The sequence below is a fragment of the Schistocerca nitens genome, chromosome 3 (genome assembly GCF_023898315.1).
Source record: "Schistocerca nitens isolate TAMUIC-IGC-003100 chromosome 3, iqSchNite1.1, whole genome shotgun sequence".
NCBI lineage: Eukaryota > Metazoa > Arthropoda > Insecta > Orthoptera > Acrididae > Schistocerca > Schistocerca nitens.
The window spans coordinates 616,890,014-616,916,113 of record NC_064616.1 but is presented as its reverse complement, the minus strand read 5'-3'; the positions used below and the strand labels follow the sequence as shown (position 1 = coordinate 616,916,113).

At 42.7% G+C, this 26,100-nt stretch overlaps 2 non-coding genes across 2 annotated transcripts; both read left to right on the top strand.

The window, feature by feature from the left end:
• The first annotated feature begins 17,999 nt into the window (after positions 1 to 17,999).
• Positions 18,000 to 18,074, top strand: Trnat-ugu (transfer RNA threonine (anticodon UGU)). Its single transcript has one exon. It is a non-coding gene; the product is annotated as a tRNA-Thr (tRNA).
• Positions 18,075 to 18,440: 366 nt separating this feature from the next.
• Positions 18,441 to 18,515, top strand: Trnat-ugu (transfer RNA threonine (anticodon UGU)). Its single transcript has one exon. It is a non-coding gene; the product is annotated as a tRNA-Thr (tRNA).
• The last annotated feature ends 7,585 nt before the right edge of the window (positions 18,516 to 26,100 follow it).

Sequence of the window (26,100 nt, the reverse complement as noted above, 5' to 3'; positions counted from 1 at the left end):
TTTTTGTACATAGTACAACAATTAACAACTACATCAGTAAAATAATTAAACAATCTAATTGGCTATTTTCTTTGTCCTGCTACTGGAGCTACATCTTTTTAGCGCACAACTGACACTCACAAGTACCTGTTGCTCACCTCCAGCAAAGGACGACAGAATAACAGACTGAAATCGCTCACCTCCAGCATGCGAAGTATTTCTTCACCGTTGCTAAGTGAAAATAGTAACCTAAAGTAATTGTTGACATTACAACAATTTTTCCTAACAGTCAAGTTACATATAGCCAAAGCATTTCATTATGGTGAGGGTTTCCTCACTCAAAATAGAAAAGCTACTATTTACACCGTATAGGAAATACAGAAAATCTTTGAGGATATAATTTGAAGTACACAATTTGTACTTTGAATTTCGACGTCTGCTGTAATCAGCATACGAAATAATTCCAGCATATATAAAATCAGTCAAATAAATGACTCTTTTCACATATTAAAAGCAACAAATAAATTAAATCTAAGGTATAGAGTAACGCACTGCTTCGAAATACCTCCAGAACGCGCGCTGTGGATAACCACTCTGCTGAGCTGCATTTTCAAATTTTCGTAAGTGGCCGCGGACGCGGAGTGTGGCCCGATCTAGCAGGACAAACAGAAACTACTCAGCCTACATGAACGTTTCATACAGGTCTCTAGTTGGTAAAAGCCGTTTAATAATTTTACTAAGTGAAAACTCTAAGTATACATACAGTTTGTGTACCCGCAACTGAAGACGTTAATGCAGCTATAACTACTGCGACCTACATCCGTTTGTTTCTGTTTACTGCGCCAAATAGGAGCGTCCTCTACAATATTTTCGCCCTCCGTTACCAAATGAACCTGTTCAGTAGTTTTCTAATTATTCGTTAGTTGTCCGATCAACCCATCTGACTTTGAGAATTCTTCTGAAGCATCAAATTCCAAAAACTTTTTTTCTCTTCTTGTCTGCACTCTTTATCATCCACGTTTCAGGCAGAGGTAAGGCAACGCAACACACAGTTACAGGTTGGTCAAAAACAGTATGAAAAGTTTGTAAGGATGTTGCGGAGGTAGGATGTGCTGAGAAATAACTGTTCAGAAAAAATTTCAGTACGTAGTGCCGTTTCCCAGTTAATTAACATTGAAGTTAGCCAATCAGGCCGTTGTGCGCATAAAGTCAAGCGGCCCGCCAGAGACGGTGTTGCCAAACGTGTTCGTTTGGTTTGCTAAAACCGAACAAGAGAGCGATATAAAAATTGGACATGGGACGGTAGTAAGGATCGAACCCGAGTCAAAGGCTAAGCAGTATCGCGCGCCATTACTTACGCTATGAGAGCAACTGACAATAATTGTATGTCAGGCAGCTTGTATTCGCGCAGGCAACGTCCTGATCGGCTAACTTCAATGTTAATTAACTCGCAAACTGCACATCATAACGAATTTCATTCTAACAGTTATTTCTCAGCAGAACCTACCTTGCAACACCATTTCAAGCTTTTCAGACTGCATCTGACCACCCTATATATTCAAGACTGTCTTGATTCAGTTAAGCTGTTCACCTCAAATATTTCTTGAACCATTTAAGATACCGTAACTTCCTTTTCACCCGAAGGAATTGTGAGTAAATCCTTATTAAACGACGTATAGTCTCTTTTCATAGCTGTAATAATTACGGAGATATCGGTGGCAACTTCTTTGTTTCAAATCTAACTACGGAAATTTCTGCTGCTTTTATCGTAGTTCTAAAAGAAACAGATTCAACGTCGTTTTGCTCTTCAAGTTCTTGCTGATATACTGAACTGTTGCGTTTCGCTGATGTAAAAAAAAAAAAAAAAAAAAAAAAAAAAATGTTCAAATGGCTCTGAGCACTATGCGACTTAACTTCTGAGGTCATCAGTCGCCTAGAACTTAGAACTAATTAAACCTAACTAACCTAAGGACATCACACACATCCATGCCCGAGGCAGGATTCGAACCTACGACCGGAGCGGTCGCTCGGCTCCAGACTGTAGCTGATGTAAAGCTCCAGCTTGACGCGGCTGAGAGAGTCCACATACAAATGTGATTAGTGAAGAAAAAATTAATTCAAAACTAATATTAATAACACTTGGCTGCATGTGGCTGGTCCAACACACCAACTGGAGTGGAGGGTGGAGGACGTGGCATCTAAGTATGTTTCAACAGTTAACATTAAGTATGGTAACAATTCTGCTGTTGTTTCTCTCTGAGCCTTGAAAGGAAGCTGTCCTGTTTCGTCATGTATTCAACGTCAAGATTAACCAGTGATAGCAACAAAAAGTAAATTACAGAAGAATGTGGCCGTGCGGGGTAGCCGTGCGGTCTTGGGCGCCTTGTCACGGTTCGCGCGGCTCCCCGTCGGAGGTTCGAGTCCTTCCCCGGGCATGGGTGTATTATATGTTGTCCTTAGCGTAAGTTAGATTAAGTTAGATTGAGTAGTGTGTAAGCTTATGGATCGATTACCTCAGTAGTTTGGTCCCATAGAACTTACCACCACAGAAGAATGTGGTCATAAAAACTTCCTTAAAATTCCATTTAGGTAATAATGTGTTCGAAATGACCACCGTCTACTGCAGTACATACTTTCAGTCACTAATGCAAGAAGTTTTAAATTAGCTTTACGTAAACATCATTAAACTATCCATTAGTTGATAATGTCTAAACTAGCGACACTATTGGTAGTCTGCTTCAACTATCGATAGTCATATCGTTTATAATTCTTTATGAATTGGCACACTAAAAGTTGTCCGATCCTGTTACCTCCATGGCGTGCAGAGTGCAGAGGAAAGGTAGATAGCAAGGAGGTATTTCATCAACATAAAATGTGACTGGGCCTTAGCCATTCTATGCTGTTTATAGGTATTAACAGATTGCCGCTGCAAGCGACGGGATGTGAGCGAGAGAATTTTCTTCTTTGTCTTCCAGTGCTGACAACTCATAGGCGTGCATGTCTCTTATCGATCAGCTGCCACATTAAGAATAACAAACTTAAATAACATGGATTCGTGAATGCGCATTATACAGGTCATCTTCAGATCTGTAAACCTACTTCTTTTTAGCAAGAAATACAAATGTAAATATGGCTGTTATAATACAATGCTGTTGGTATAAGGAAGGACGTATTTTAAAATGGCTCAAATGGCTCTGAGCACTATGGGACTTAACTTCTGAAGTCATCAGTCCCCTAGAACTTAGAACTACTTAAACCTAACTAACCTAAGGACACACACACACCCATGCCCGAGGCAGGATTCGAACCTGCGACCGTAGCGGTAGCGCGGTTCTGACTGTAGCGCCTAGAACCGCACGGCCACCGCGGCCGGCGTATTTTAAAGATTTGTTAAGTGCTTCTGATTGTGTCATGTAACGCATTTTAAAATAATTATGAGTATTATTGTTCCATATTAAGTACACGCACTTAAGTAGTGGAAAAAGGTGGGTGCCACACCACTCTCCACTGTGGCCAAATGTATCCAAGATGGCGGCGATGACGTCATCCAAGATAGCGGCCTGTAGACTTGGCAACAGTACATAACATCATCCAAGATGGCTGATTTTGGCGGGAAGATAGGCTACCTTCACTAACCTAACTCCCCTCTCCTCCCCTTCCCCAGAAAATGGTAGGAAGTTCAAATTCCATCAGGACAATGCAACACACCATGGCTACCTCTACTAATCTAAGAAAGTGGCGAGAAAATAGCTCACTTGGGCTACCTCCACTAACGTAAGTCATCCAACCACCACCTCCTCCTAGGGATTGGAGGGAAATTTGAATCCTGGCGGTAAAGAAAGCTCACTTGGGCTATCTCTACTAACCTAAGAAATTGGCAGGAAAGAAAGGGCACTTGGACTACCTTCACTAACCTAAGTCATCTGACTGTAAAATCTTCCTAGAAAATGGTGGGAAGAGGACTCAACCTGTGCTGGACATAAGTTGTTAGTTTGCATGCAGTCTTTATATAAACTATTAGAGGCAGTACCTCCATCCAGTGTGTTCACCAGAGGTCTCGAGTCCAACTGATGTCGTACACAGTACTGCAACCAGAGGGCACTGTCAGCCATTCTGTGATATAATCCAAGATGGCGGTCTGAGCTGGAGGGAAATGGCAGGAAACAGTGTACTCGCCATGCGGTCCAGAGTCCAACTGAACTAGTACACAGTACCGCCACCAGAGAGCACTGTCGCCCATTCTGTGATATAGACCAAGATGGCTGTGTGGAGGGGAAAATGACTCAGCCTGCGCTGAGCTGCTACAGAGAGGAAGAAGTGCTCTTTATTTATTTTGGAACAATTTATTTAGGGATGGATTTTAGATGGTATATTTATCACAATGATACAAAACACACGTTCTGACATGCTTGGGGTCACTCCACACAGCATACAGACCTGTAAACTACTCGTAAATTACCGAAATAATGCTCTGCAGACACACAAAAAACTCCTAAATTACCAAAATAATTTCGGTGCACAGTGCAGAAACATGCAAACTCCAGCAGGTAGGGATTTTAATATTTTCAACATTTCGCAGCTCTGTTAGCAACTGTATAAATATTAATTTTAAATTAACAACAGTCTCAGTTGCAATGTTTACCTAGATTTACCTAGGTTTCAGTTGGGATAACCCAACATTCTTCAGAATAAAAGGAACTACGATTTGTCCATAATGACAAGCGATGCTTGAGTTGGAGAAAGAGTTTTGGTGGAGGGCAACACCTTGTGGGAACGGATAGCACCAAAACAGTGATCATGTACACTCGACAGCAAAAAAAGTGGGTCACGCCTGAATTCCAACGTGTAGGCTGCACCTGAATGTATGCAACCAACATAGCATATCTGTGTTGCACATCGTTGCAACCCTGTACAGTACAGTTGTTGTAAGATACACAATGGGTACTGCTAGAGACTACTAGAGAACACTGGTCTTTATGACAGTCCGTCCAAATGTAAAGTAATACCACGATAGTACAGAAGAGATCAGACAGTACTTAACGTTTGTAAACTAAACTTAATTACAGTAAGTGACATTTCAAATGTTATGGGACAACTAATTTTGTCACATAAATCGTTCATTAATCCTTAGGCACAATTAAATATTTGAGACAGTATATGGATTTATAAAGTTGTATGGTAATTGGAAACAAGTTCTTTGCTGTCTTCAAGGTTTACCCAACACATGCTGAATGTTGTTCAACGTTCAACGGGGAGTGGTTTCACATCAACTTTATGTAATACTAAGCAGTTAAAAGAAAATGCGATTAACGGCGGTAAGCATTCTACAGAAATCCCAACATTAACAGCGAATCACAAGTAATATCATTGTTCACATTACTCGTCAACAGTTACTTCTACACAAAGTTGTACTTTAAATGACATGACCAACGTCTTCGTTCTGGATCCGGATGCAAACCCAGAACGTAATTTGTTAACCAAGCAAAGCTTTGTGCCTTATCGAGACTCGATCACTAGGCAGAAAGAGACGTCAAATATTGACGTTTGCACCAGTATCAGTTATCAGTTCTCAACTTGAACGTAAATGACGATAATGTTTGTACGAAACCAGTAACCCTAACATGACAATTACCTTCTTGGTAATTAACCTCGAAAGATGTTGTATATTGTTGCATTGTCAAGGAACAAAGGATGCACATGTTTAAAATTGAAATGTCATCATGTAATGCTGGTGACAAGGATGCGAACCCAGCACCTAATCTGATTGTTGAATAAGTACGTAAAATCAGAAAGTAGATATCACAGTTTGTCACCAGTAGTAAGGTTGGAACCTTAAATGACGACTGAAGTTGTATTGCCTGATCGGGATTCGAACCCGGCGGCTAGCGCCGTCGTTATCTAATCAGGAACAGACGATAAATGTCCAATGTTGGTCTACCATTAGCGAGATGTGCGCACGTTTAACTACAAATAAGGCGACGAAAACTTCTATGCTGACAGAGTCGAACGCCGCACACATGGTTATGAAGACATATTAACAATCAAATTCTTATTCAGTAGTTGCTAGGAGTAGCATATTTAGTTGCAAACCTTAAGGCCTTTCTCATTCCCAGTAACGTGTTGCCTAATATCTGCGATATCATGGTGTTAATTTACAAGTGGATTGACTGTCGTAAAGAGCAATGTTCTCTAGTAGTCGTGTATCATTGAGATGTAAATGAAGTGCCTCAGCAGAAAGTAATTTCCGTCGTGCAGCACGTATTGTTTCAGAGATATTGAGTACATGTTATAAGTTCACAAAACGTGTATTATATACTACGTATATACGTACTATTATTTGGAGAAGCTGCCGCCGCTAAACCTGTTTACTTTTGCATTCCGCTTAGTTGTCGTGGTTGAATACACGTTTCCTTTAGGCTACATCTAATGCAGAGCGCTTACAAGAAAGAATAGTTTCCTGCGTCATGCTAATGCTAGCTAGGTGAAATATTTTTGTGATAGCTACGTTTAAAATGAATGTATTTTTGAACGTATTGTTCGTCAAATATTTGAATGAATCGTCAACTGTAGGTGTGCCTGCACATGTTATAGCATAACAGCTGTAGCTGCGTTAGTTTATACTACAGACTTGGGTAGGTTAGGTGTAACTTTTGATCCTTCAAGGGGTGATCGTGGCCTTGCGGCCCGGGTCTGTACTACCCGCGGCTCGCGAGCTACGGGCCAGCCAGGCTGGCCGAGGAGAGACGAAAGTGAGCGAGCTGGCGGTGGCGTTGGTGGGCCAACAGCCCGGGACGAGTGCGGCTGGTCCTGGCGGAGGTTCGAGTCCTCCTTCGGGCATGGGTGTGTGTGTTTGTCCTTAGGATAATTTAGGTTAAGTAGTGTGTAAGCTTAGGGACTTATGACCTTAGCAGTTAAGTCCCATAAGATTTCACTCACACACACAGCCCGGGACGAGCCAGCACGGCTGCGCCTCATGCGTATGCCTCTGCCGCTCCGTTTGACGTAAATATGTTTACCTCCTCTCCTGGCATCAGTATAACAGCGGCAAGCAGAAATACACATCAGGCTGTCTGCCGTAATGGCTCACTGGGAGAGGTCTATTCGAGATAGAGTCGTCGCTCTCATTGAAGATGGAGGATGTTCCATCAGAGAAGCTGGCAGACGGTATGGCATACCACATACCACTGCAACGAGATGGTGGAGGGTCTGCCTTGAAAGAGACACCACCAGCAGGGCTCCTGGCTCAGGCAGGAAGAGAGTGAGCCCACAGCAGGGAGACAGGGACCTAGTGTCTAGGAGCAGAGAAAATCCCTTTCTGAACGCGAAGCAGTTGCGGCGGGAGACCAACTTCCCCGGCTCCAGTGACACGATTCGCCGAAGGCTGAGGGACGCTGGACTGCATGCACGACGATCCGCCGTGAAACAAGAGCTCAGCGAAGACAACGTTTTATACCGGCTAGCATTTGTGGAGCTCCATCTGAGGGCGTCGTGGGACAACGTCATTTTCACTGATGAGAAGGGGTTTTCCACCAGTAACGTCGGTCCACGAATCGTATACAGGCCGCAAGGGACTCACCATCGACGCGAATATGTAACCACGACGAGAAGAAGTGGCCTGCTGGGGTTGGATTTCTGCGAGAGGGGCGGGAATTCTTCACAGGATAGAAGGAACTCTGGACAGCGTGCAGTATGCCCACACAATGGAAAATGTGATGCTTCCGTCAGTGCGAATGCTGTACGCAGAAGGGGAAGTCACATTGCAAGAGGACCATTCTCCCATTCACAAGTCTGCATTTGTTCAGCAGCGGCTCTCCACGATCGGCGTCAACGTCATGGACTGGTCGCCACGGACGGCTGGTATGAACACCATGGAAAACATGTGGGCTGAGGTCGCCAGAACATTAACAGAGAACTAGCCACGAAATCAACCAACTACTGCGGACGCTCTTTGGGACTGCGTTCTGGAAGCCTGGGAGGAAGTTGCTTCTTCAGGCTGTTACTTCCGACGGCTTATGCATTGTATGCCAAGACGCATGATAGAAGTACAAAATAATGAAGGATTCTGGATAAAATATTAGAGTCCTTAAAATGTTTTGTTATGTCTTCTTTTTCGTCATTTTTCCTCATTGGGAGCTAGTGGAAGATCGGGTGGCAACAGAAAAGATACAATATGAGTTAGTTTTCCCTTGAGTTGCGTTTTTAATTCAAGTGGGTTTATTTTGAATATACAGTTTGTTAAATATTCTATTTTGATTTCATCTATACCCTGTCTAGGTACTTACAAACTAATCAGCGTAGATGGATTCTGTCACAGTAGTTTTTGTTATTTCAAATACATCTCTCTCTTTCCCTCCATCCATGAATACACCCTCCGTCCTCCACACAATACGCAAACGATTTCATATTATGTTTACTCGTTGTTAATATATCCTCTATTCTCTCTCACACCCTCTCTGTCTCTGACACTATCGCCGCAAGTGCCCTTCTATTCCATTCCCCCAAAACTTTATAAACAAATCTAGCGGTTTCCATTGACGCTACATTTTCTCTTTTAATTGCTGCTGTCTTTACTCTCTATCATTCCTCTCAACACCTATGAAACGGTATTATTTGATCTCCCCTTCCCTATAACCCATTCTTCGTTCTGAAAACAGTCCTTCCTTATCTCTCGGTCCTAAGATAAAACGAACTGTGGCACACATCTAAGTAAGCAATACTCTGCAAGCATTTCACGCTTATATTTTGCACTTCTATCCATTCCCAGATCCCGCCCTCCTTCCTGTTACCCGTCCCTTGACATCTGCATCTACATCTAAATGAATACTCTGCAATTCATAATTATGTGCTTGGCCAGGGGTTCTGTGGTCTGGTGGATTAATCTTGTATTGATGTGTAAAACGTGTAGGTTCACATCTCACGTCAGGCGTAGATTTTTAAGACACCCAAGTAACTCTCCTTCATCCCTAGTAACGCCAAGTGCAGAACGCCAGTAAGCTCCGTAGTTCAATATCAGCAATAAAGATAACATCCCTTCGCTGCCGACTGGGGCAGAGCGGAATTCGTTTGAGCTGTGACAGATGGAGAAACCCAGGAAGGCAGAGACTCTGTCACCAGCAAGCCGTCGTAAACTAGAAAACGTATTTCATTTAATGAACCAATGGCCATGTAAGTTCACAAGGCTCTTACTTTATTTGAAACTGAGACGTTGAAAATTGTGGTGCTGGACTGGGATTCGAATTCGATTTCACTGTGCTCCTCAAGATTGCAAACTCTTCTAGGCCTCCTCAAAAGGCACCTATCTGGTTTCGAATCTTGATCAGCACAAAATATTCATTATTTCATTTCAAGCCATAGCATGTGCACTCCGAACTACTAGTGAAAAATAGTTGCATTTTCAACGTCTCTTCGTGCGTTGTCAGCTGTAACGTGTTCGTTTCAACTCACAGGCACTTGATGAGCTTTTTATCACAACATTACAAGATCAAACGTTTCCTTACATCTTTTCAAGTTCAAACATTCCTCTCCATCCTATTGGCGAAAACAGATTTGGGTATGACGTTGTGTTCGTTGTGATCATCAACGACGATATGTTGTGGATTCAACTTCCAGCCAGCTGAGTATTTTCCACCACATCATTGAAAGTACAAACATGCCACTCCTAGCTATTGTTGGAAAAGAATTTGATAGTTAAAGTGTCTTCATGACCACGTGTGCGGGGTTTGAATTCCATTCAGCACAGAACTTTCCGTCGCCTGATATCTAGCTAAACATGCGCACATCTCGCTACTGGTGAACCAACAATACCTATTTATCATCTGTTCCTGGCTAGAAAACGACGGTGCTAGATGCTGCGTTCGAATCCCAGTCAGACAAAACAATTCTATCGTCATTTAAGGTTCAAACAGCTTGCTATTGGTGAAAACATTTGATATTTAACTTCTGATTTTACGTACTTCGTTAACAATCCGATTAGGTGCTGGGTTCGCATCCCTGTCACAAGCTTTACATGATGGCATTTCAATTTTAAACATGAGCATACCTTGTTCCTTGTGAATGATACCATATTAAACGTCGTTGGGGGTAGTTCCCAGGAAGGTAACTGTTATGACAGGATTCCCAGTTCAGTACAAACATTTTCGTCATTTATTTTCAGGATCTGAATTGATAACTGATACTGGTGCAAACGTCTATAGTTCACGTCTCTTTATGCCTAGTGATCAAGTCTCAATAAGGCACAAACAAAGCTTAGCTTAGTTAGCAATGGCTATAGCTGCTGGGTTTGAATCCAGGGGCAGAATGACGACGTTGGTCATGTCATTTAAAGTTCAAATTTGTGTACACGTAGCTGTTGATGTGTTACGAGAACAGTGATATTAATGGTGATTCGCTGTTAATGTTGAGATTTCCGTAGAGTGCTTGCTGCCGTTAATCTCGTTTTTTTTTCTTTTTTTTTCCATAGCCACTCGCCGTTGAGCGACGTTCAGCACGTGGTATGGCACCTTTTCGAGAGCGAAAAACGTTTTTCCAATTGCCGCACAGCTTTGTAACTCCATATATTGTCTCAAGTATTTAATTCTGACTAAGGATTACTGTACGATATATGTAAAATAATCCGTTTTCTCAGAACTTTTGGAATGTCACTTGTAATTAAGGTTAGTTTATGAGTGTTATGGGGTGTCTCATCGCTAAGAACGTGTTTCTGTTTTGTATGACGATATTAGTTGACGCTTAGACTGACTGCCATAAAGACCTTTGGTCTCTAGTAGTCTCTTGCGGTACCCATTGTGTGTAGTCAAACTGTAAGACGTGTATATTTCTATTGCCTATTGTCAAACCACAATTTATGAAAGATGCTTATATTTTATTAATAGGATTAAGTAGGAATAATTAATATTTGTCATGTTGGAAATAATTGTGGTAGCACCGAATGTCTGCACCAAAGCAAGAGAGACTGCAAATTGATATAGTTTTAAAAAGGGCGGGAGAGACCGCGTATGGATACATTTTAAGAAAAGAGCGAGAAAGACTGCGCATTGATACATTTTGTAATGGTAGCAGGGACTGTCTGCACCAGAAAGCATTGTTGGCAGGAGAGACCGCACTTTAGCGTTCATAGGAAGTCAGTAGTAAACGAGATGTGAAGCGAGTTGATAGCAGGTCTGAAGCGAGAGGTTGAGAGGAGCAGTGTGCCTGCAAGCCACCAGCTATGATTTACAAGAGATTATAAACGGATGTACAGAGACATCAGCTAACTATTATCATAAGAGGAACTAAATATTATTGAATTATTTTCTTTGGGAAACTCAAGACTACTGAAGGTATGTTTGCGCAATGCTGGTTGTAAGATTATTGTAAAAAGTAAGTCCCATTTGAACATTTGTAAAATCATTTCACTGCCAGCGGTAAATGTTTGAAGAAACGTTTTCAGAATATAATTAATTTTTGCCAGCAATGTTGCATTACTGATTATAATCCATCCCAAAAACCATCAACGTAAAACTTTGCAAAAATTTTATTGTTGTCAAGAAAAAGTGTAACTATGATTTACGTAACTTCAGTCAAATTAATTAAAGAATAACGTCAGCTTTGGTAATAAATACAGGCACTTATTATGACAGCCCACCAGCAGTTAACAGAGTATAGTAAACCAGAGTAAGTATATGCATGTCACAGTTCGATGTAGTAGTCAGATGGTGATCCAGTAACAGTAAAAAAGGTAAGGAACAGTTTTAGGTTATTGCAGATAACGACTGAGGGCGACGACGACGACACATTCGATGTTTCGTCGAAATAATCAGAAAATCACTTTTAATAAGCAGCAATTAAATTTGTATGTGAAGATTGAGAAAGAGAATAAATTTCAGAGGGAAGATTTCATTTGTTATTTCTAAGCAAGAGATAGAAATCCTAAGGAAAGGTTTCATAGGTTATTGTAGAAGGGAAGGTTGCGTAACAAAAGAGATATAGAGGAGACGGGTAGGTTTCAAAACGACTGTACCCTACGAGGCGGCTGATGACCTCAGAAGTTAAGTCGCATAGTGCTCAGAGCCATTTTTTGTACCCCACGGGGTTTTGGTGTTTAGAGGACCTGCAACATAGCTACGTTATGTTGGTTGCATTCGGCAGTGACCCACTTTTTTTGCAGTCAAGTGTACATGACTGCAATATGAAGAATCAGTCGAAACGGAACACGGAGTCATCAGCTATTCCGTCACTGTGACAGATGAGTTTAAATGTAGAGGTCTTCAATCACTTTCGGACTGCAGTTTGGAAACTCTCCACAACGCTGCCAAACTCTTCCAGTTTTCTTATTTTGTAACTGTCTTTTATTTAAAATCATTCAGTGTGTGTGGTTTGCTATGTTAGACATAGTAACAACATGATTTACACCATGTGACGTCTAATTTTCTGCCAGAGGCAATGCATCAGAACATGTTAATGTCAGTTTAGAACCTGACGCAGATCTCGAAATCGTGGCCGAAAAACAAAATGTATGGCAGTCTACAAAGGGTGTTAGAGCAGAAAAAAAAACAATGTTTCAAACAACGACACAGGGCCACAGGGAGCGTCTTTTGCCACTTACAGTATAGTCTGTGGGATATGGTCATCCTCCTACAGTACAGGTGCTTGTTTCTTGTTTCTGATGTTTGAGATCGTGTGGTATCCATTTCGTTTTTCATACCGTCATGGGCAAAGTTGGCATAGTTAAATATGAGGTCCGTTGCCATACCTATGACAAATCGTCCCCCACCTGTGCCAACTAACGCCTCCATTACTTTTCCTTGAAAAAGAAATAATTTCTGTAAAAATAAAAAAAAGAATAAATATCCATTACCTCAACGGAAATTCGCCCTTTGGCACAGTTGGACCACGACAGCAATACAATCATGGCCGAAAAATAAGGTTTATTGCTATTCGAACAGACAGTCCCAACGAAGATGGAATTGTGGCTGAAAGGGCCAATAAGAAGAAAAAGCCATATACAGTCACTAAGGGGGACACGTCTAAGGTTGACAAGTCGAAGAAGAAAAAACTTCCCAGAAAACTTCGATGTGAATTTTCTTCTACGGCGAAGAGCTCTCACCTCAGCCTCCTGTCTAGATGACGCTGATATTGGCGGTTCTCTTTCGACAGTTCCCCCCAATCCTGGAGAACCTAAAAAAGATGCCAACGGTACACAAAGAACAAGACCAACAACGAATCCCCGACCATGTCAAGGGCATCCTGATCACCCTGAATTCCATGTAAATGATTTTATTTTCGTGAAATACCATCCTCGCCGGTACCCTAAGAAGATTGTCGAAACCGCTGGCAACGAGATTCGTCTGTACACCAGGGGGAGAAGCTGGAGATCACCAGGCAAATATTATTCATTGGACATGAACAAAATAAAATTGTGAGAAAATTAGACCTATCTTTTACAACGTGTCTATTTTACAGGAAAGTATGTTGGGGTACCTCTACTTAGCTTCTGCCTCAGAATACCTTACGGCACAGAACTACCCTTCAGTTACACTACTGTGGAATGTTACACAACACGCAAATAACTGTTTTTTGCCCTTAGCAGTGAAGCTGAAGTTGACACTACGTATAATATTCCATAATAATTCCAATCAAGTACCACATCAATGACTGAAATCAGTAAATGACTAAGGTAACAATATTTTCTGAAATAACAGATGAGATTTCAAGCAACTACAATTTTATAATACTAACAGAGAATGAGATTGGACATGAACTGACATAAGCAACATCCATTATATCCAAGTCCTTGTACAATGAAATAAATTGTGTGTAGCGATGTATGGTTGACGAAGTTATGGAGTGGATGGAAAATTAAATCGTACTCCAAGATTAACTATGGATAACGTGATCTGACCGAAATTGATTCGTTGACAGTGACTGTGAACCGCAAAGCTGCAAGCTACCATGAAATTCAAATTGGACAGCGACTGTTGCTGTTTGAAAGCGCTCACTGTGGGCGGTAACAATTCACCTTAAAATTTTCTACTGTGCCAGAACGGCGGACTGCACACCAAACGCCAGCTGGAGTCAGCAATGCAGCGATCAGTGTACATACGCTGCTGCAGTTTTACACTCCTGTCGCCATAAAAGGGGATTCGAACGGGAGGTCATGTGACAAGTGTCGCTGTGAAGAAAATGATCACGAAGTAAGTCGAAGGCACGGGCTGTTTAGGCGATTGGCCACGTAGTTGGCGACCAGACACAAGTGCTACTGTTGGCCGGACAGTTCAGGAAGAAATGGATACTTCAGCGGGTTCCTCTCCGTATGATAAAGACAACGGTCGTGAGGTCGCAAGTCGCCCCGGCATTTCACGCACTACTGATTGGAGAGCTTTAAGGCGTACCCTCCACCGCTTTCCGTACAAAATCCAGTCGCATCATAAACTTTTAGAAACTGATTTTGTGACGCGGCGAGCATGTCCAGTGTGAGTACTTCAAAAAATAGGGGAAGACAACGATTGGTAGTCTAACGTGTTGTGGAACGACGAAGCCCATTTCACACTCCGAGGGTATGTCAACACCCACAAGTGTAGAATTTGGGCCAACGGAAATCCTAGAACTGTCGTGAAAACCAAACTGCATGACGAGAAAGTCACAGTGTCGTTTGATTTACCACATCAAACGTGATTGGACCCTTTCTCTTAGAGGAAACAAGGGATGATGTTTTTCGAACTGTCAGCGCGACGTGTGCGAGGTACGCCTACATTTTAGAGAATTGCATGATAGCTAACGTGGCTGACAAACACCTGCTGGAAGATCTTGTGCACATATTTTGGTCAGGATCGCGTGCTGAGACGTTACGTCCTTCATGGTTGGCCTCCCAGTCCACCAGACATCAATCCTTGTGATTACTGGTTGTGGGGCTATCCGAAGTTGCAAGCCTACCACGGTCGTCCGACCTCCTTAGGAATGCTAAAAGAAAACATCCGACGGCAATTTCTCACCATACCTAATTTTATACTACACAGTGCTGTTCACAACATTGTCCCTCGACTACAGGTATTGTTGATGCATGACGGCCAATAGGCTGAGCATTTGTTATAAAGAACGCCGTCTTGCGAAAAATCAATTGCTAATTATTGATATTGCTGTTGCTATTATTATCAAATGCTAATTATGAGATGCCATTTGTTGGTCATTTTGTGTACTCTTTTTAGGTTTCAACAATACCTCATGTCATTTCAAGCATGTGTGTCAATTTTTAGCTCTCTACTTACATTATTGCATAAAGTATTGAATTTTTAATGATGACGCACTTTTGGGTCACCTTGTACTTCGAAGGAGCTAAGACTTTCTATAGATAGAAACTAATTAATAATAGAGAATTTTATTATTGTAACTCAAATTATGTGACCTCAAGTCAATGTATACTTCTAAAAATGCTTGTTGTCTGCCATCTCAGAGAAGAACACCTTTTCATGAACTTTATCTATTAATATCTGAATACATACTTCACTCATTTAGGAACAAACGTATCAATGCAGGTATATCGCTGTTTCCATCAATATAGCACAAAGAAACAGCTTCAGCTTTATTCATAAAAGTACTTACAATAAAACATCAAAATTACAGCAAAAGTTTGTATGTCGAAATGGAATAAATTTGTGAGTGGCATAGCATTCAAATTTCATTTTTCAAAATTCAGCAATGACAGCTGTCTCTATCTTTAAATTACAATTTTGTAATGTAACTGTCTTTAATACGGAATTCGGTTTACTTATGGACAACATACAGCTACCTATTCCACATATATTCAACGCTGCGGAATGAAGAAAGTTCGTTATACATTTACGGTTAAGCAATTTGAAACGTCCCCTTAGAACAATTTATACATGACTGTGCTTAAACTGACGTACAATATTTTTAGCGCAACGCAATCTGACTTTCAAAAACCCTACAAATGAATGGCCCTGACTAACATTAAACTATACGTTTCACAAATCACTTACCTCACAAAAATCTTGGTTACTCGAACTACTGCAATACAGCGAGCGCCACTACTGCCAGCTAAATAAAAGATTCAAACTACGGAAGGCACTAACTAATGATAGGCATAGTTAGCAAATGAAAGATTTTAATAGAGAACAAACAATGTATTTACCTTAATAGTCATAATACACTCCTGGAAATTGAAATAAGAACACCGTGAATTCATTGTCCCAGGAAGGGGAAACTTTATTGACACATTCCTGGGGTCAGATACATCACATGATCACACTGACAGAACCACAGGCACATAGACACAGGCAACAGAGCATGCACAATGTCGGCACTAGTACAGTGTATATCCACCTTTCGCAGCAATGCAGGCTGCTATTCTCCCATGGAGACGATCGTAGAGATGTTGGATGTAGTCCTGTGGAACGGCTTGCCATGCCATTTCCACCTGGCGCCTCAGTTGGACCAGCGTTCGTGCTGGACGTGCAGACCGCGTGAGACGACGCTTCATCCAGTCCCAAACATGCTCAATGGGGGACAGATCCGGTGATCTTGCTGGCCAGGGTAGTTGAGTTACACCTTCTAGAGCACGTTGGGTGGCACGGGATACACGCGGACGTGCATTGTCCTGTTGGAACAGCAAGTTCCCTTGCCGGTCTAGGAATGGTAGAACGATGGGTTCGATGACGGTTTGGATGTACCGTGCACTATTCAGTGTCCCCTCGACGATCACCAGTGGTGTACGGCCAGTGTAGGAGATCGCTCCCCACACCATGATGCCGGGTGTTGGCCCTATGTGCCTCGGTCGTATGCAGTCCTGATTGTGGCGCTCACCTGCACGGCGCCAAACACGCCAAGGCAGAAGCGACTCTCATCGCTGAAGACGACACGTCTCCATTCGTCCCTCCATTCACGCCTGTCGCGACACCACTGGAGGCGGGCTGCACGATGTTGGGGCGTGAGCGGAAGACGGCCTAACGGTGTGCGGGACCGTAGCCCAGCTTCATGGAGACGGTTGCGAATGGTCCTCGCCGATACCCCAGGAGCAACAGTGTCCCTAATTTGCTGGGAAGTGGCGGTGCGGTCCCCTACGGCACTGCGTAGGATCCTACGGTCTTGGCGTGCATCCGTGCGTCGCTGCGGTCCGGTCCCAGGTCGACGGGCACGTGCACCTTCCGCCGACCACTGGCGACAACATCGATGTACTGTGGAGACCTCACGCCCCACGTGTTGAGCAATTCGGCGGTACGTCCACCCGGCCTCCCGCATGCCCACTATACGCCCTCGCTCAAAGTCCGTCAACTGCACATACGGTTCACGTCCACGCTGTCGCGGCATGCTACCAGTGTTAAAGACTGCGATGGAGCTCCGTATGCCACGGCAAACTGGCTGACACTGACGGCGGCGGTGCACAAATGCTGCGCAGCTAGCGCCATTCGACGGCCAACACCGCGGTTCCTGGTGTGTCCGCTGTGCCGTGCGTGTGATCATTGCTTGTACAGCCCTCTCGCAGTGTCCGGAGCAAGTATGGTGGGTCTGACACACCGGTGTCAATGTGTTCTTTTTTCCATTTCCAGGAGTGTATATATAGCAGTTCATGACAAATTACAAAACTCCGCCATCTCTCTCCCCATATCCACCACTGCTGGCGGCTCACCTCCAACTGCGCAACGCTACGCGCTGTTCACAGCCAGCTGCCTAACACTACAATGGCGAGTATTACAACAATGCAAACCAGCCACAGACTGCACACAGCACAGCCAGTGGTTTTCATACAGAGGTGGCGTTACCAATAAAAAAACCTAAACAGCCTACTTACAAATTATATTGGCAGAATTTGTAATTTCACTAGTCCATGCCCCGAAACAGTACTATTGGAACACTATGATTAACGCCAAGGTAACGATGATGACCTGCAGGAGATGTTGAGCTAGCGCTGGTGTTGTAGCCCATCATTATTAGGCGCACTACGAATGTAGTGTTGTGGACATGTTGGGAATGTGGATCTCACGGGGAGCGTGCAAGGGATAACTCCCTGCAGACGCACTATCCTCTGTGCCCGCGGTGGCTCAGATGGATAGAGCGTCTGCCATGTAAGCAGGAGATCCCGGGTTCGAGTCCCGGTCGGGGCACACATTTTCAACATGTCCCCAATGAAGTGTATCAACGTCTGCTTGCAGCTAGGGTGTCTATTTAATTATCATTTCATTTCTAGCAAAGCTGCATGGTCATTGACGGTAACTGTTCTTTCGGGAACAGACTCTACCGTCATATATAGTTAAAAATATGGGTTCACGGCCTTTGACCTTCTTGTGTGAACGCACACGCTATGCCCGAACTCGTACGGGACTTGGTAGATTAATCTGCCACGAGTACTAAGTATGATGGGCAAACATCTATTAGGCGCACTACGAATGTAGTGTTGTGGACATGTTGGGAATGTGGATCTGACGGGGAGCGTGCAAGGGATAACTCCCTGCAGACGCACTATCCTATGTGCCCGCGGTGGCTCAGATGGATAGAGCGTCTGCCATGTAAGCAGGAGATCCCGGGTTCGAGTCCCGGTCGGGGCACACATTTTCAACATGTCCCCAATGAAGTGTATCAACGTCTGCTTGCAGCTAGGGTGTCTATTTAATTATCATTTCATTTCTAGCAAAGCTGCATGGTCATTGACGGTAACTGTTCTTTCGGGAACAGATACTACCGTCATATATAGTACTTCATAATGTTAGAATACAGTATATGTTCCAAAACCCTACTGCAAATCGACGTTAGTGATATGGGCCTGTAATTCAACGGATTACTCCTATCTCCTTTTTTGGGCATTGGTGTGACTTAAGCAATTTTCTAGTCTTTAAATACGGATCTTTTTTGAGCGATCGGTTGTAAATTATTGCTAAATATGGAGCTATTATATCAGCATACTGTGAGAGGCACCTGAGAGGTATACAATCTGGACCGGAATCCTTGCTTTTATTAAGTAATTTAAGCTGCTTTGCGACACCGAGGATATCAATTTCTATGTTTCTCATCTTGGCAGTTGTTCTTGATTGGAATTCAGGAATATTTACTTCGTCTTCTTTGGGGAAGGAGTTTCAGAAAATTGTGTTAATAACTGCTTTAGTGGCACTGTCATCAATGACTTCACCGTTGTTATCGCGCAGTGAAGTATTGATTGCGTCTTGCCACTGGTGTGCTTTATGTATGACCAGAATCTCTTTGGGTTTTCTACCAGATTTCGAGACAGTTTCGTTGTGCAAATTATTGAAAGCATCTCGCATTGAAATACGCGCTGTATTTCGAACTTCTGCAAAACTTTGCCAGTCTTCGCGATTTGGCGTTGTTTTAAAATTTGCATGCTTTTTTCGCTGCTTCTGCAACAGCGATCTGACCCGTTTTGTGTACCATGGGAGATCAGTACCAACACTTATTAATTATGTGGTATATATCTCTCGATTGCGGTGGATACTATCTCTTTCAAATCATTCCACTACTTTTCTACGCTTACATGATCAGCCCCCCCTCCCCCCCCCCCCTCCCACGAACCGTGGACCTTGCCGTTGGTGGGGAGGCTTGTGTGCCTCAGCGATACAGATAGCCGTACCGTAGGTGCAACCACAACGGAGGGGTATCTGTTGAAAGGCCAGACAAACGTGTGGTTCCTGATGAGGGCAGCAGCCTTTTCAGTAGTTGCAGGGGCAACAGTCTGGATGATTGACTGATCTGGCCTTGTAACACTAACCAAAACGGCCTTGCTTTTGTGGTACTGCGAACGGCTGAAAGCAAGGGGAAACTACGGTCGTAATTCTTCCTGAGGGCATGCAGCTTTACTGTATGGTTAAATGATGATGGCGTCCTCTTGGGTAAAATATTCCGGAGGTAAAATAGTCCCCCATTCGGATCTCCGGCCGGGGACTACTCAAGAGGATGTCGTTATCGGGAGAAAGAAAACTGGCGTTCTACGGATCGGAGCGTGGAATGTCAGATCCCTTAATCGGGGAGGTAGGTTAGAAAATTTAAAAAGGGAAATGGATAGGTTAAAGTTAGATATAGTGGGAATTAGTGAAGTTCGGTGGCAGGAGGAACAAGACTTCTGGTCAGGTGACTACAGGGTTATAAACACAAAATCAAATAGGGGTAATGCAGGAGTAGGTTTAATAATGAATACGAAAATAGGAATGCGGGTAAGCTACTACAAACAGCATAGTGAACGCATTATTGTGGCCAAGATAGACCCGAAGCCCACGCCTACCACAGTAGTATAAGTTTATTGCCAACTAGCTCTGCAGATGACGAAGAAATTGAAGAAATGTATGATGAAATAAAAGAAATTATTCAGATAGTGAAGGGAGATGAAAATTTAATAGTCATGGGTGACTGGAATTCGTCAGTAGGAAAAGGGAGAGAAGGAAACGTAGTAGGTGAATATGGAGTGGGGGTAAGAAACGAAAGAGGAAGCCGCCTGGTAGAATTTTGCACAGAGCACAACTTAATCATAGCTAACACTTGGTTCAAGAATCATAAAAGAAGGTTGTATACATGGAAGAAGCCTGGAGATACTGACAGGTTTCAGATAGATTATATAATGGTAAGACAGAGATTTAGGAACCAGGTTTTAAATTGTAAGACACTTCCAGGGGCAGATGTGGACTCTGACCACAATCTATTGGCTACGATCTGTAGATTAAAACTGAAGAGACTGCAAAAAGGTGGGAATTTAAGGAGATGGGACCTGGAAAAACTGACTAAACCAGAGGTTGTACAGAGTTTCAGGGAGAGCGTAAGGAAACAAATGACAGGAATGGGGGAAAGAAATACAGTAGAAGAAGAATGGGTAGCTTTGAGGGATGAAGTAGTGAAGGCAGCAGAGGATCAAGTAGGTAAAAAGACGAGGGCTAGTAGAAATCCTTGGGTAACAGAAGAAATATTGAATTTAATTGATGAAAGGAGAAAATATAAAAATGCAGTAAATGAAGCAGGCAAAAAGGAATACAAACGTCTCAAAAATGATATCGACAGGAAGTCCAAAATGGCTAAGCAGGGACGGCTAGAGAATAAATGTAAGGATGTAGAGGTTTATCTGACTAGGGGTAAGATAGATACTGCCTACAGGAAAATTAAAGAGACCTTTGAAAGAAAAGAGAACCACTTGTATGAATATCAAGAGCTCAGATGGAAACCCAGTTCTAAGCAAAGAAGGGAAAGCAGAAAGGTGGAAGGAGCATATAGAGGGTCTATACAAGGGCGATGTACTTGAGGACAATTTTTTGGAAATAGAAGAGAATGTAGATGAAGATGAAATGGGAGATATGATACTGCGTGAAGAGTTTGACAGAGCACTGAAAGACCTGAGTCGAAACAAGGCCCCCGGAGTAGACAACATTCCATTAGAACTACTGACGGCCTTGGGTGAGCCAGTCCTGACAAAACTCTACCATCTGGTGAGCAAGATGTATGAGACAGGCTAAATACCCTCAGACTTCAAGAAGAATATAGTAATTCCAATCCCAAAGAAAGCAAGTGTTGACAGATGTAAAAATTACCGAACTATCAGTTTAATAAGTCACAGCTGCAAAATACTAACGCGAATTCTTTACAAACGAGTGGAAAAACTGATAGAAGCCGACCTCGGGGAAGATCAGTTTGGATTCCGTAGAAATGTTGGAACACGTGAGGCAATACTAACCCAACGATTATCTTAGAAGAAAGATTAAGGAAAGGCAAACCTACGTTTCTAGCATTTGTAGACTTAGAGAAAGCTTTTGACAATGTTGACTGGAATACCCTCTTTCAAATTCTGAAGGCGGCAGGGGTAAAATACAGGGATCGAAAAGCTATTTACAATTTGTACAGAAAGCAGATGGCAGTTATAAGAGTCGAGGGACTTGAAAGGGAAGCAGTGGTTGGGACGGGAGTGAGACAGGGTTGTAGCGTCTCCCCGATGTTATTCAATCTCTATATTGAGCAAGCAGTGAAGGAAACAAAAGAAAAATTTGGAGTAGGACTTAAAATCCATGGAGAAGAAATAAAAACTCTGAGGTTCGCCGATGACATTGTAATTCTGTCAGAGACAGCAAAGGACTTGGAAGAGCCGTTGAACGGAATGGATAGTGTGTTGAAAGGAGGATATAAGATGAACATCAACAAAAGCAAAATGAGGATAATGGAATGTAGTCGAATTAAGTCGGGTGATGCTGAGGGAATTAGATTAGGAAATGAGACACTTAAAGTAGTAAAGGAGTTTTGCTATTTGTGGAGCAAAATAACTGATGATGGTCCAAGTAGAGAGGATATAAAATGTAGACTGGCAATGGCAAGGAAAGCGTTTCTGAAGAAGAGAAATTTGTTAACATCGAGTATAGATTTAAGTGTCAGGAAGTCGTTTCTAAAGTATTCGTGTGGAGTGTAGCCATGTATGGAAGTGAAACATGGACGATAACTAGTTTGGACAAGAAGAGAATAGAAGCTTTCTAAATGTGGTGCTACAGAAGAATGTTGAAGATTAGATGGGTAGATCACATAAGTAATGAGGAAGTGTTGAATAGGATTGGGGAGAAGAGAAATTTGTGGCACAACTTGACTAGAAGAAGGGATCGGTTGGTAGGACATGTTCTGAGGCATTAAGGGATCACCTGTTTAGTATTGGAGGGCAGCGTGGACGGTAAAAATCGTAGAGGGAGACCAAGAGATGAATACACTAAGCAGATTCAGAAGGATGTAGGTTGCAGTAGGTACTGGGAGATGAAGAAGCTTGCACAGGATAGAATAGCATGGAGAGCTGCATCATACCAGTCTCAGGACTGAAGACCACAACAACAACAACACATGATCAGATCGGAAGGAGTGCAGACTGTCTCTTAAAAAGGCGTTAAGAGCATTTTTATCAGCTTTTTTTAAATAGATATAGTTTGCGTTTCTTTTTTATGGTTGTAGGAGTTACGGTATTCAGCCTAGCAGCTACTGCCTTGTGGTCGCTAATCCCTGTATTCATCACGATACTCACTATTTGTCCAGTACTATTTGTCCAGGTCTATTTGTCGACGACTATTTGTCCAAGCACGTCGTAACCCCTTCACATCCGCGCCTGCCATCCGAGAACGATGCCGGACTAGGGAACTACCGTCCCATGCAAAGGTTGCTGTTAATACCACAACACAATCGGCTTCGTTTGGCGTAGTGCCATGATCGGGAAGTATGGACTGCTGATACATGGCGTCGCACTGGATGACTACCGTCGTTGAGGGTGTTGGCGACCTGGGGAGATATCCCATTCTTCAAATGTTTTAGGGAGGCGCAGCAGTGTTTGTCACTCAGTGCGCCGTGGTGTGGTTTGCCATTTGGTATGACTTCACATTACAACTGGTAACAACAGAGGGTATTTTTATGGCACAACGCTATGTCACGGACATCCTGTGTCCTCATGCGTTACCTCCCATGCTACAGTGGTGTCATTTCTCAACACGACAACGCTCGTTCCCACATGGCGAGTGTCTCTATTAACTGTTTGCGTAATGTTGAGGTACCACTGTGGTCAATAAGATCTCCAGATCTCACCCCGGAAGAATGTGTGGCACCAGCTCGGTTATCAACTCCGGCCTAGTGCCAGTAACCTGGATATGACGGACCAGCTTGCGTCAGGAGAGGGTACAGTGGCTTAAGGGTACCCTTACGTCCTGACCAGAGGAAGTACAAAGTCATACTAGTAAGTGGGCTCATACCCGCAATTTATTTGTAAATATTTGACTCGTTGTTTTAATCACTGAAATAACTTTACATACCCTCTCAGCTCGTGAAGTTTCATTTCGTTTCGTCCTTCTCTTCCCGCTGCTCCGTACTTTTTCTCAGAAAGTGTATTGCCATGATGGCAAGGAACAACAGCAAGTGGCCAGAACATAGTACGTAGTATACAGTCTCACTTGCACGATATAACTTACTGACGACCGGTTTGGGATGGCAAGTATTCATACTTTGAAATCAGAGGTGTATGAGTGCTACCCAGTCAACTACAACAATATCTGAAGCTGACTGAACCTCAGTTTATGAGCTCTTAACTACAAAATTCCTGCTAAACCTAACGAAAGTAGTTAAAGCAAGTTCTGTCTTATAAATACCGCCTTAAGAGTGTGTCTTCTGATTATACAGTAGAAGTCAGGCTCGTATTTGATGTATCAGATTTAGAAGACAAAAACCCAGAAGAGCTGTGGACAGAAATATCCTGTGCTGTCAAGGAGGCAGTAGCTCCAGAGTCAGTGCGGCAGCTTGTCAAGTGAAGGGGACTGGGATCGATTCCGAGCCGAGTCAGAGACTTCCTCTGCTTGTGGACTGGATGTGGTGTTGTCTTTACACTTGTATCATCACTGACATTCTGCTACCGCGATGGTTGAACGGTCACATCCCGAAAGTCAATAAACTGAATTTAAAAAAAAGGAGGCAGCAGAAAAAAGCAGGGCCGGGTGTATTTCAAGTTGCAGAAGGACGAAGGAAAGCAAAATTCAAGCATAGGTCCTTAAAGTAATATGGCCGGAATGTGTGTAAGATCTATATAGGAAAGAATTGCGTACTGGTCATGATGAAATTAAAGTGGCTTAGAACCAAAACCAAACATTTTAGAAACTGAAGTCAAATGGGCACTGGAAAATATTGCTAAAAACTAGGTTAGTGGACATGATGAATTTACCACAGAATTGTTCAGAATCACTGGAGAGAATGCAGTGAAAGTGTTTTATTCAGTATTTCAGCTAATATGGAGAATCAAGCAGTGGCGAATATACTGGAAAAGTTCAATAGTCATCTCAATTTCAAAGACGGTATTCTGTAAAGAATGTTCGAATCACCGAGTAATCGCAGTTACCTCACATGCTAGAAAAACCATGCTTTATAATCTTAAATAGCTTACTCCGCCAGTTGTAACATAACACATATGTTGGAGAAGGCACAGCCAGCTAAATTACGATTTTAAAATCTGGAGAGCACGAAAACATCATTCAGCCGCGGCGGCGACGGTCCGTCTACCAGTTTGAGTGGCGGGGAAATTCTTAACCCAGCGGCTGTTAGCGAGTTGATACAAAGGACTAGTTAGCACCGGGCAATTACATCCTCGTTAAAGGGACAGCGACGGATAGGATGCTTGCCGGCCGGAGTGGCCGAGCGGTTCCAGGCGCTTCAGTCTGGAATCGCGCGACCGCTACGGCCGCAGGTTCGAATCCTGCCTCGGGCATGGATGTGTGTGATGTCCTTACGCTAGTTAGGTTTAAGTAGTTCTAAGTTCTAGGGGACTGATGACCTCAGCTGTTAAGTCCAATAGTGCTCAGAGCTATTTTTAGGATGCTTGGCCAGCGCTAAAAACTGAGATTTCTGTTACTTTTAAAAGTGAAGGAATATCAAAATATTAAAGACCCAATAGTAATTCAAATTCACTTCGTACAACTAAGTTGAGTACACCGAAATCACCAAGCAGTCATAACACTTCTATTGAAATACTGATATCTGTGATGTCTCTAGTAATACAGAAGTTAGCTTTTGAATGCAAGCAAATCAATTAATAATTGTATAAAATTTAATCACGAGCAAGCATTACGCACGATCTAGACAGACATTATATCGGACAGTAGAATTGCTCTCCAGCTATTGGTCGTGTACGCTACTTAGCCATTAGCAGTCTATAGTTAAGTTATAACGTAGAGTTAATGCATACCAGGATCAGAATATCGCGCCCTCCAAATGAACACAATCGTGAATCCAGCATAATACGTTCGTCATCAATCAGTCATGCATTCTAGTTATTAATTATTTCTTTAATACCGCACTGTGTGGAAGTGCATTATTAATTATTTATATGAATTTATTGAATGTAATATATGTTGTCACGTACCATCTGAACCAGAAACAAATGAACTTTTGTATAATGTAAATACTTAAATTGAAACACTATAAGACAAAGTATGATGGTCCATTTTTTTAAGCATTCCATTTTATTAAGTATTCCATTTTATAAAAAGAAAGACTGTTAAGTTGTAAAGGAGTTTTATGTGGTCTCGCGCCTCACTGGCGCTGAGTAGTGGTAGTGGGGTGCCGGAAGCCAGCTAGTAGCCAGCGAACAATGTGGAGAAGAGAGTTAGTGTTACACGAGCGAAGAAGCAGTTACGTTCGGGGAGT